The sequence below is a fragment of the Typopeltis vanoorti genome, chromosome 20 (assembly GCF_054136105.1).
Source record: "Typopeltis vanoorti isolate ZY-2024b chromosome 20, IOZ_Tvanoo_1.0, whole genome shotgun sequence".
NCBI lineage: Eukaryota > Metazoa > Arthropoda > Arachnida > Uropygi > Thelyphonidae > Typopeltis > Typopeltis vanoorti.
The window spans coordinates 106,440,890-106,454,478 of NC_143568.1; positions in this window are offsets into that span (position 1 = coordinate 106,440,890).

Below are 13,589 nucleotides of genomic sequence, written 5' to 3' on the forward strand. Positions count from 1 at the left end.
TGCATGAGTGAAATGTTATATAGGTTATTGATAAATATAATCATGGATCCAAATATATAGACATCCGTTATGCATCAGTATCAGCTTTCGTGTCTCCTGTTAATTTCTGAATTGCAAACAGTGACCAAAGAAGGTGGCAGTGGTTTCTGTTAAATGAATTATGGCGCTATCAGCAACATTTACACTATATAAAACTATTCACACATCGGCGCTACGGATCATATGTGTGGCGTATAAGTACACTACTTCAGATTATAATTTCGGCAAACTGTACGGAGAGAATCAGTACTGTTTGCTTGAACAAGCCATTGCGTTCTGGCCACTGTGCTTCTCCAGAGGGAAGAGATGCAGTGACTGCTTTGAATATCCGATGAGAAACGAACCGCTTACATAGCGGATTTATGGGCAAAAATTTGTATGACTACTTTTTTGAAATTCTCCAGTCAATATCTAGAATTCATCTGAACATATGCTATGTTTCATATCAGTATGAGACACACAGAATATTGAATAACTATAAGTCAGTACCTCGTGTGTTATTCTGGTGACTAAAGGTGTGGAATTTACAATTAAGACAGGGTACATGTGGAATTAACGGGCTGGTAAGTATGGCAAGCTTAGGAGTTTCATTCGTTCAGTGCCATGGCATGAAAAACTGCAAAGACTGGTTGATAGTGCATGGGAGGCGGTTAAGAAGTGTTTGCAGGAGGCAATGGCTGACTGTATACCAAGAGTCCGAATAATAAATCAAGTAGGGGTTAAATAGACGAATAACACCATTAAGCTTGAGCTGCAAAAAAAAAAAAGAAACAACTGTGGAGGGAATTTAAGGAGAAAGGTGAACGGCAGGCACATGAACGGTATAAAGCGCAGGCCAGAAGGGTAACAAGTGTGGTAAGAAAAGCAAAAGCGGATTATGTAAGAACATTGGCCATGCAGGCTAAAGAGAATCCCCAACAGTTTTTTCGATATGTTGCAAGTAAAAGAAAATGTATATGGCAGAATGATTCTAAAGGCCGATGGAAGGGAGGTAACCGAATCAGTTGATATAGTGCAATTACTGAGCGAGTACTTTGCAAGAGTATATCATCCACGTGGTGACATTGCAGGAATGAAAGAATCAACACCTTATACGGGAATTGTGGTGAATGAAGTTAAGGTGAACAGTCTATTACAAAACTTCAATGACAGTACATCTGTGAGATTGGATGGTATACCAGCTCGTGTCGTACGTGAAGCGGCTAAAGAATTGTCAGTGCCCTTGACCATTTTGTTTAATTTGAGCCTCAGGTCTGGGTTAATCCCAAGGGGGTGTAAGAGGGGAAAATAGTTCCACTGCATAAAGGAGGTTCCAAGACTGCTGTTGTAAATTACCGACCGATCAGGAATCGTTGTCAAGGTCTTGGAGAAAATAGTCAAGAGGAAAATGTAGGATTAGATAGATGAAAATGGGATACTGCATGGTTTTGTGAAGGGTAGATCATGCCTCAGTAACTTGCTCACGTTTCATAACACAGTGATGGCTGAACTGGATAAAGGTAATGGGTTTACAGTGATTCTACTGGACCTTGCTAAGGCCTTTGATAGGATACCACATGGAATTCTAATCAGTAAAATGCATCATATGGGGATGGATATAGGATTGGTGAGATGGATAGGAGGGTAACTGATGGAAAGATATCAGAGAGTGCATTATTCAGGAGTAGAGTCCAAAAGACGGCCTGTGACTAGTGGTGTGCCACAGGGTTCTGCTTTTGGATAGTTTGGAGAACTGGGCTAAGGAGATTGGATGTCAATTTAATGTGGCAAAATGTAAGGTTATGCATTTTAGGGTGAAACGATTGGCAGCAGTATATCACATTGATGGAACTGGACTCCAAGAGATTGACGAGGCCATGGATTTGCGAGTGTTCGTGGATAGGGAGTTGAAGATTAGGGGGCACATCGCAAAAGTGGCTAAATCAGCTCATCAAATCACTTGGTTGCTGAAAAATACTTTAACAAGCAGAGACAAACAGGTTATTGTTCCTCTGTATCGAGCCTTGATAAGACCCATCTAGACTACTGTGCCTAGATATGGGCGGCAGGGTTTCTTCTTTATGTGGAGGTGGAGATGATTCAGAGACTAGTGACCAAGATTATAGCAGGTCTATGGAATGAACCTTATGAGAACAAGTTGAAGATTTGTGGGTTGCAGATATTGGTTGATAGGCGGAAAAGTGGTGATATGATTGAGACATTCAAATTACTGAACGGTTTCTACAAGATTAATTCAGAAGATATTTTTGAGAAGAGGGCTGGTGGCGGGAGGACTAGGGGCCATACATGGAAGCTGGGCAAGAGTGTGGTTAGCAAGGGTGTTAGAGCTGGTTTTTTTACTTAGAGAGTGGTGAATGAGTGGAATAAGCTGTCAGAATCTGTTGTGGGTGCCATGACTGTGAATGAATTCAAGGCGAGGTATGATAGATACTGTGTGAATGTCGAATAGTTGTTCTTGCCCTGATGTTAGGGCCTCCCTCGATGAGTCTCTATGGACTCCTTGGAGTTGCCCGTGATAATAATAATAATAATTCTTGGGGTCATTCCCAGTGCAAAACAGTTATGGAACTGTGCTATTTTAAAAAAAAAAACTTAATGTCTTTTATTCCCAAAGTGAGTAAACAGAGTTCCTTTCTTGTTGTTCTTTCTCATCCTTCAGATGATTGGTTGTGTCCCCAAGAACAAATCTTTGCCATTCGGCTCTATCTCTGGCCATTTCGGTCATCTATTTCTCTGAAACACGATAATTGACCTTTCCTTCAAACACTGTAGCAATGTTCTTCTGTGTCTGCATGTTGATCGTCTTCGTCCAATAATTTCATTCTAGGCTATATTTGGTAATCTCTGAGAAGACATTCTCTGGAGGTGTTCGATCCATCTTAATTGCTGTTTAAGAATTGTAGCTATGATGAGAGTTCCTTTAGCCGTACCTAACTTTCTGAGAATTGTTGCGTAGTCAGTCTCAAATGTTTAGCCATGACTGATAATGAACTCAAGCTATAAATGAATCTAGGCTTTTGAGAAAGAATTTGTGAGAGAAACTGCCACTACCTTGTGATCCTAAACGCTAACTGGTATGCATAATGTCCAAAATTGTATGAATTGTATAACAGATGTGCCACATATCGACAAACTCGGAAATCAGCCGTAGAAAGGCTTTAAAAAAGCATTCTTCTAGATCAATTTTCATAAATGGCGGAATTAAAAACTCGAGTTTCAGAAAGGGTTCTCTTTATCTGTGATTACTTACATAGCTAATCCTCTTCACTCCACATGGGAGCATAGGTCTTCCACCACCATTTTACACCAGACTCTGTTTTTTGCTTCTGCTTTTATTTGGTTCCAGTTTTTATTAATATTTGTTATTTCTTTCAGTATTGTTCTTTTCCATGTTTCTCTTGGCCTTCCTCGTCTTCTTTTACCCTGTGGGTTCCAATCTAGAACCTGTTTTACTATTATTTTATCTTCTTTCCTCAACACATACCCCAACCATTTCCTTTCACGTATCTGTTGCAACAAGGGTTTTTGGTTTGTTCTCTGCCACAATGTCTTCGTTTGATATTTGTTTGTTTTGGCCAATATATTCCCAGTATCAGTCCAGGTCTTCTTAAACACTTGTTTAGGAAGACCTGGACATTGTTAACTATCTTTTTGTTTAACATCCACATTTCTGATCCATACATTAGGAAACCATACATTAAGAATGCCTTTGCATTTGAGTTAAATATTCTCATTTTAGTTTTTATAGACAAATTCTTGTTTTTCCAGTTTATCTGTGATAGAGATAGATTAATTCAAATCGGCTGGAAAAAATTCTTAATCTGTGACTAGAATCGAATATGTCGACCTAGCTTCATTGAATTCATCCGCAACAGTTTACTGAAGATGCATTCCATATACAATCCATTTCTTTTCTCATGTACACCATATAATTTTATTAATTATTTGAGTGGACTTCATTCTTAATTATGGAGGTAATTTCTCTTTGAAGTGCAGTATACCTAAAATATGACAAGATCTTTTATCTGATTTTTCTGTGATAAATGTCAAGCTGCCTCATAATATTATTAAGCCAAGAACACTGTGTCTATCAGCTGTCTCAATATTCTCATTGGCAATTTAACACTAGCTTTGAGGAAGAAAGCAGAAATTCTACCTAAACAAACAAACAAGAACAGTATACCAAAAAGATTGTACTCAATAACTTGTATGCTGAATTTTTGTAGAGGAGTAAAATATCTGTATTAAATACAGAAGCTATAAAAAATATTGAAAGAAAAACACAAAAGTCAAAATGCAGAAATATTATGAATATTAATATAAAATCATTCCATTATTTTAATTACTATTGAACTGCGTGTTGTATTAGTGTATTGTTTAGTCAATTGTATGCATATTCGTGCCATCCACATGTAAATACGATGGATAAATATTTAGTTGTTTTTTAAAATATATTTATAAAAAATTAAGTACTCGGCACTTTGCACTAATCTTTGTACTGTACAGAAAATATGTCTCATTGTATATATACTGTATATATATTCAAGATACCAAGTAATTTTATATAAACTTGGTTTTTATAAAATTACTTGGTATCTACCTATTTCCCAAGTGAGCAAACAGACAAGTAAGTCAAGTTTGCGCCTGCACGTAGTGGAAGTCTGAGGCAACTCATGATAGTGCCACTCTTGGCAACTCGTGGTAAAGGTGGATTAAGATCTGATCACTTTCCTTAGTATTTTCCCTTAATGTAAAGCATACCCCCTTACGGAGATGTATGATGCTATGCATTAAAGGCAATGGTTACTACCCATACCAGTTTCCCTTTGTTTAAGTGCGGGGACACCTTTCCAAAAACTCGTAAAATCCCCCGGATCACTCAATAATGAGCGACCCGCAGGATCAGAAAGTCAGAAACTCAGTTGGCTCTACACCGTGGCAAGCTCCCCCCACCACCGAGCAGAGCCGCTCATTTGCTCATCTGGAAGGGTAACAGTAACAGCCGTGCCTCAGTTAACTTCACAGGCTACAGCATTGCCATTCATCACCCAAGCTATCAACCGGTTTCGACCTTTATTGAGGTCTCGTCAATGGGAGCCAGACCAGACATTGCTAAGGTTGAAGTAATGCAGAGTTTATATGAATTTTACCTAAACAAGTTGCCACAAGGTGCTTTGACCTTATAAAATAAAATCTCAGGATGAGAGATAGATGTAGAAAGTTTTTTAACTTGGGTATATTATGTGTTCAAGATACCAAGTAATTTTATATAAACTTGGTTTTTAATCCTATTTTCCAAGTGAGCAAACAGACAATTAAGTCAAGTTTCCGCCTGCGTAAGGTCAAAGCACCTTGTGGCAACTTGTTTATGTAAAATTCATATAAGCTCTGCATTACTTCAACTTTAGCATTGTCTGGTCTAGCTCCCACTGACGAGACCTCAATAAAGGTCGAAACCGGTATGGGTAGTGACCATTGCCTTTAATGAATAGCATCATACATCTCCGCAAGGGGATGTGCTTTACATTAAGGGTAAAATACTAAGGAAAGTCATCAGAACTTAATCCACCTTTACTGCGAGTTTGCCTAGAGTGGCACTACCATGAGTATATATATATATATACCCTGCATGATAATAATAATAAATCTATTATTATTATAAAAAAATAATAATAATAGTAATTGTTATTATTATGATTTACGGCATCTGCATAGTCCGCAGACTCATTGCAGGAGACCCAAATCAACCATCATACACACAAATCATACCATATCTCTCCTTGAATCCATTTACCATCAGCGATCTCACAACCAATTCTGCAATCCATTCTGCTCACTCACCACGCAAAAAATCTTGTCTGCACACACTTATTCCTGCACACATATTCAGGCCCTTTTCTACATTTTGCAGGTCCCTGTTCGAAATGGAAAATCGGGGCCCTTGAAAGTTAGTGACATTTATGGAAATTTTAAATGGAATAATATCTTGTTAATTAATTAATTAAATCAAATATGAATGATATTTATGCACATAAATAAACAAGTATGCTCTTTAGTATCAATTTAAGTAAAGGGAAAAAAATTAGTTAAAAAATAAATGTGTTTGTATGTACATGATATATTATTTTATTATATAAGTACACATTATCATATAAATACGCCAGAATAATGATTTATTTAATAATATAAAAATATGAAAAAACATCCATTTTTGCTATAAAGAATGAAATATATGTATACAACTTATAAGATTTAAAAGAAATCTTAATATATTAAATTTTATTTAATCTAATGCGCTTATCAATAAAATCATTTATAACGCTATCAAAATTCTTTTTTTTTTTTTTTTTTTCATGCTCTATAACAGGGGTTCTCAAACTTTTTAAATTTTGTACCACATAAATAAGAATCAAGAAATATATGTACAATAATAAATATATGTACCACTATTAATTTTTTACTGGAATATCACATAATTATCTTAATAAAATACATTTTCACGTAAAATAATATATTACTCTTAAACTTGCAACAATATATTGCTTTTGTTTTTCATTATGTTATATGTACTTTGTTTATTATAATTTTTTACATACCCGTTACAATATTAAAATACATTTTTCTGAACATTTATTTAAATATTTTGTATAAAAATTACCACCAAAAATAACGTAATGTACCACAGTTTGAGAAACGATGCTCTATAGATATTATTGTCAGGGATGACAAGTGTTCTTCTTGAGACATAGAAGATCGCAAATAGGTTTTTATTAATTTTAATTTGAAAAATGACCTTTCTGCTGATGCGACCGTAACTGGACTGGTCAATAATATTTTAAATGTCGTAGTAATATTTGGATAAATATCCGACAAATTATTTGCAATTATGAATTTTAAAATATTAATGAGTGCATCTTCTGGAACAATATTTCTAAAAATAATTAATTCATTGAAAAATTCGGATTCATCAATATCTGTATTTAATATTTGATACAGCTGTTTGCAGCAAAATTTTAATTCATTTTTCGTTGAAGAAAAAAATACTTTTCTTCGACGTACTCAACTTTCTTTAAATTTAATTTATATTTCTAATAGATTTGACAGTTCTTTAGCATTCTCAAAACAGCCTATCAAATCCTGATATTCTCTGCTCTTCAAAGTACTGCACTAACTCTTTAATATGCTCAGTTGTTAGGCCTATCGGAATTTTTGCATTTTGTAATACTTTATTTACTAATTTAACTTTTGACAAAAGCTCATACCAAATTACAAGGCTTAGTATAAACTTAAATGAATTTATTTGTTCATATATTGAAACCACTTCTACTTTGATAGTATTATCTGATGCAGTTTTAGATAATTATTTTAGTGCATTTAAAAATTTTGGAATTTGAAAACGTACAGTTCTAACTGATTCTATTCTACATTTCCATCTTGTATCACATAACGGTTTTGGAGTTAATTGTTTAACAAATTTCTTCAATATGTCCCAACGTGAAGTTGAGACAGCAAATAACGTATATATTTTTTGTATAACATAAAAAAAAATTGCGATGATTTTGGGGCCCTGTGCCACCGCACAGTTCGCACACCCATGAATACGACCCTTCACCTATTAATCATACTATTACACAACTTCCACGGATGGCCCGTATTTGTCTGACTCTTTGTCATATGCTGTATATTGAAAATTTTCACTTGATTCAATTTTATAAAATCCCTTTAATATCTTAAAAGTTTCTATCATGTCCCTTCTTTTTTGCCTATCAACTAAACTTTGTAACCTACAAACCTTCAACCTATCCTCATAGGGAGTATTCCACAGACCTGTCATCATCTTGGGCACACGTTTCTGAAACTTTTCGACCACCTCCTGGTCCCAAAAAAACCAGGTGACCAAATCTGTGCACAGAAGTCAAGATGTTGTCGAATCATAGCTTTATAAAGTGGGATAACAACTTTTCTTATCTTTACTTGTTAGCTTGTTTTTCAACATTCAAGTCATTGGTTGAGCATTTTACCAATACTCTCTATTGGCGGCACTTTGTTAAAATGATTCTATGTACATATTTGCCAAATTAGTTGAAAAGGACGAGACCTTGGATATACTTCCGTCTGCTCATAACAGAGGTCGTAAAACCTGAAGATGTTTTTTAGGCAATGTAGAGTTGGACATTGTCTGGTGGGAAAAAACGCACCAGTATATTTTCCAAGATTAGTATGATGTCTTCTCTTTGAACCTTCATAAATGGGCTTCTAACATCCAGACACCATACTCTCTATAGGATCCTGTTTAATGTCTTTTATTTTGTTTATGAAATCTAGAGAAATCTGCCTCAAACAACATATGAAAGATTTGGAAAAGAAATGTGTACATAAGTAATGATTGGGATTTCACACTAGCGAGAAAAGTGTAAAGTACTTCGGCAACTTACAAAAATGCCATACATAGAATTCTAAGTTCGCAAATTTAGAGAGGCCAGTGAAATAATACGATGTCCAACCGCTTGCAATAAAAACCAATGTCTCATATCAAAGACCTACAGTACACATTAATGAATTAAGCTATAGGAGAAGTTGCACAGCACATCGCACAATGAGCCCCTAGTCTCCTCTGTCGATACTATATTTATCTATTTCATGTTCATTCAATGTACAACAGTTATTAATTTAGCAATCTCTCTGTGTTAATACCTTTTTTATTTGTGTTTAATCTGAAGATGTAGAATACAAAATGTGTGAAACTGATGATTACTGGTAATAATCGTAAATGTTTTTCTTTCTAATCTTTCCAATAACTTAAGTTGGTGCTTATAAGATGGATATTTAAATTTAAGCCTTGCAGAAGTCCAACCCACGTCCGAGGCATTTGCCTCCATGCAAGGCAGAAGAGGCAAGTAGTAGGACTTTGCTTTGTAGGGTGAAGGGCCAATATGGTTGCATAAATTTTTTTTAAAGAGTTGGATGCTTACGGATGGTTACATCAAACCCAGAAAACTTTCTAGTATCTTCACAAAGTTTTCTTTTGTCTAATTCTGCTACCACAATGTTTCTTCCACTTGGATTGTTACATGAAACCCTGCAGAAAACCCTGAAAATAAATTGCTGGCTAATGGGGCTCTGGCAAACCCAATTCCATGAAGAGCGTCTGTTCTGATCACAAACTTACTACCGCGTTCGGGGTACCCGACGCGTCGAAAACTGCAGTCGGGATTTCGATGAGAAATAAGCTACAAGGACCATCAACATACTTCAGCTAAACATCAACGGCACTCAAAAAAGATGGAAGAATTTAAGAACATTCTATTCTATACAAAAATAACATCCACATCGCATGCTTAGAAGAAACGAAACGAAACTAAATCAAAATCTGAAGCTTCAAATCAAAGGCTATTCAACATTAAGAAAAGACAGACCGGATCGTTCTGGCGGTGGTCTAGCTATACTCCTACGGACCAAACACATCAAACAGAAAGAAATCGCATCAACTACAAACAGCAATATAAATAGTAACGCAGAGGCTCAAGCAGTCAACATATTTCTACCAAAACGCATTATTTCAATAGCCAATGGATATGACCCAGACAACAGATATAAATACAGAACTACTTCAACAACTAAGTCAAACAACGTCAGACACAAAGATCTTTTTAGGAGATCTAAATGCCAAAAGCCCAACTTGAGGATCCTCACAACTAGATCGGAAAGGAGCACAAATAGAAGACATAATTGATGATCTACACCAGCGGTCGGCAACTTTTCAGACTCGCGGGCCACTTCAACTTTTATTTTTTAATAATCGGGCAGCAAGCGTTTAATTAAGCGAAAATAGTAAGTGAAAAAAAATATTTGAGTTATCATTTTTTATTGTCAGTCTTAAAAAACAGAAATATTTAAAGTACGAGGTATGAAACAAGCATGAAAATCAAACTCAATGAAAAATTATCACGTAAAAATAAAGTAATATACATTATGCATTACAATATGTGTGTCCAGGGCCGACGGAAGCGGGCATGCGGGCGTCGCTACGAAGGGGACACCGCCGCCGGGCACGGTTCATAAGTTCATTTTTAAGAAACAAAATTTTTATCATAAAAACAAAAAATTCTTAGAATGATCAATATTAAAATAAATAAAGCCAGTTACACCGAATAAAAATTTTAAAAGAATTGTATATTGCCGCCTGTTTGCAATTTTCCAGCGAGAGCAGACGCTTGCCTGCAGAATGTTGTGTCCACTGCAGTCTATCTAAAGTGAAACGGTGAACGGTTTTTATGCGCAGAAACGAATTTTCGTACAAAAACATTTGTTGCTAGTTAACTAGTGATATGGTATGCATCTCAGTAGGCTACTGACAGTGTGGACTTTTATTTCGTCTCTGTGTCGTGTTGTGTAATAATTTCTTGTGGGTATAAAATAGAAATGAAATCAAAAATTTAAAAAAAGTTATCCGATGCACGTCATGCTGCAAAAGAAGCAGATATTAAGACAAAAACTGGGGCTCTTAATAAATTTGTTAAAATATTAAAATATTCTGATGAAGATTGTAACCAACTCAATACATCAGAACTTAGAGTTGAAGAACTGTGCACATCATCCAGTTTGCATGAAAGTACTATTGCAACTATTGAACAAGATAACAAGATGCATGATTTAAGTGAAAAACAGTTAGAAGATTTAGTTGTAGTTAACCACGAAACTAACACATTGTTAGTCTCTGTAAATTTAGAAGATCCAGGTGAATGGGGAAATATTGATGAAAAATTACGAGTTATTTTAATTAAAATGGGGCCTGTTCAAAAGAAAAATATAATATATCCCAAAGATACATATGGTCGTAAATTTGGCGACACCTATTATAATAGAAAATGGAAAACGGGGAGTTCGTGCCAAGAACATGGCTCATTTATTCCGAAACTTTAAATTCTGTTTTTTCATTTTGCTGCAAACTTTTCGCAACTACTGAATCAAGTAGTCTTGTAGAAGGTTATAACGATTGGAGAAATGCAAGTACAACTTTGCATAGACATGAGACTAGTTTAACTCACATAAAAATTTCTTAAAATGGAAGGAACTTGAGAAAAATTAAAAAAACAAAACAATTATTGATTGTCAGACTCAACGCATGTATGAAATGGAAAAGAACCATTGGACGAGTGTTTTAGAATGCTTGATTGAAATTATAAAATTCCTTGGTAGCCAAAATTTAGCTTTTCGTGGATCATCTGATATATAATATGAAAGGAATAACGGCAATTTTTTAAAATTAGTCGAACTGTTTGCGAAGTTTGATCCCGTAATGGAAAATCATGTTGAAAGGGCCTTGCAACGAAACAATAGATTATACTATTTGAGTAAAGACAGTCAAAATGAAATATTGGAAACTTTAAGTAACGCAATCAGGGATACACATTTATTATCAATTCGCAAATCTAAATATTATTCCATTATTTTAGACTGCACACCTGATGTAAGTAAAACAGAACAAATGACCATTAATATTTGCATTGTTTCCTGTGACAATGGAATTGTCAAGATCAGAAAAAACGTTTTAGGTTTTGCAGATATATGAGATTCCACAGGACGTGGTTTATGTGCAACAATAATGGAACAACTGGAAAAACGGAACATTCCCATTGAAGACATTCGAGGTCAAGGGTATGACAATGGGGCAAATATGAAAGGGAAAAAATATGGGCTCCAAAATTTGCTTTTGAACAAAAATCCTCGAGCTTTTTAAGTGCGTGTGCTGCTCCTACTCTAAATTTAATCATTAACGATGCAGCCAAAGTGAATGCAGATGCAATTAGTTTCTTTGCAATTATTCCAGAAATATACAATTTTTTTCAATCTCTTACAAACGTTGGGCAATTCTTTTAAAGTTCGTAAAACATTTAACATTGAAACAGCCATCAGAAACGCGAAGGGAAAGTAAAATTAATGCAATCCGCCCTCTAAGATATCAGTTACGAGAAATTTACGATGCTCTTTTTGAGATTTTAAATGAAAATTTTAATAAAGAAACTCAGCATGAAGCACAAACATTATGTGCTAAAATAAAGGATTACAAATTTATTTGCTCTTATAACTTGGCATGATTTACTTAACAGAATAAACCCTGTAAGTAAAATGCTTCTAGACAAAAATATGACCATTACACTTGCTTTAGAATCTATCGAAAACTTAAAAATATTCTTACAAGAGTAACGAACAGATACAAATTTTAAATAAGTTCTAAAATCGGCAAAAGAACTGAGTGAAGAGGTGGGTGGAGAACAAGAATTTAAAACTGGTACGGAAGTTCGACGACGAAAGAAGACACGACAATTTGACTATGAGCATCATGTCGAAACGCCACAATCGCCAGAAGATAAATTTAGTGAATGTGTTTTATACACTTCTAGACGTTGCAATGTGTTCGTTAATAGAACGTTTTGAACAACTAAAAACATGTTATGATAATTTCAATTTCTTGTATACTACAAATTAATAACGAAGATTTAAGAAAAAATCGTGACGATTTAGAGATTCTCTTGAAGGACTATGATAATAAAGACGTAAATGCAATAGAACTATATGACGAGTTATGTGCTTTCCGGGATATTTTTCGGAAGGATAATATAAATATTCAAAATCCTTTCGATATTCTTAATTTTATTGTGTCCAATAATTTATCTTTCCCTAACTTTTCAATTGCTTTAAGAATACTATTAACCTTACCTGTTAGTGTAGCGAGCGGTGAACGTTACTTTTCCAAGTTGAAATTGATTAAAACCTACTTAAAAACAAGTATGTCACAAAAAAGGCTTGTTTGGCGTTTTTTGTGACATACTTTTTTTAATAGCTATTGAAAATGATATACTGTATGTGCGGAATTAGACGTTAAGACTATTTTTCTAATTTTGTGAATATGAAATCAAAAACCCTAAAATTTTAATTTAAAAAATTTTTAAATTTTAAACTTTAAAAATTAGGGATGTTATTTTTTGAATACTTATATTAAATGTTCTAATTATTTGAATTATTTTCTTATTTTCTCATCTATCTTGAATTTCTTTTATTTTCCTAAAAGATAGTTCCACTTATAAAAATTATTAAAATTTTTTTACAAGTAACGTAAAAATTTTAGTAACTTGTAAAACGAAGAATTTTTTAAACTTTAGTTCAAATAAATTTTAACTTTAATTAAAATTCATTTTAATTTTGTTAGCGATTCGGATCGGTGAGAAGGCTATAATCCCTGTATCATTATATTCAACAATTAAAGTGAAGTAGCTTTATCAAAATTTGGTTTAACTTTTGAGAATTTTTTGAATATTCGGGTTTTTAACGATTATCTTGCCTAATCAACATCCCCAGTTCGTTACATTTAGCGAACCAACGTGTGGCTGTTCTGTCAAAATTTATTTAAGAAATTTCAAATAATTTAAATTTTTTATTATCGTAAACGAACCACACACGCCCAGATCGTTACAGGGGCGCTTAGATAGAAATTGCATGCGGGCGGCAAAAGCCCCAGCGTCGGCTCTGTGCGTCTCCCTGTTTTTTTG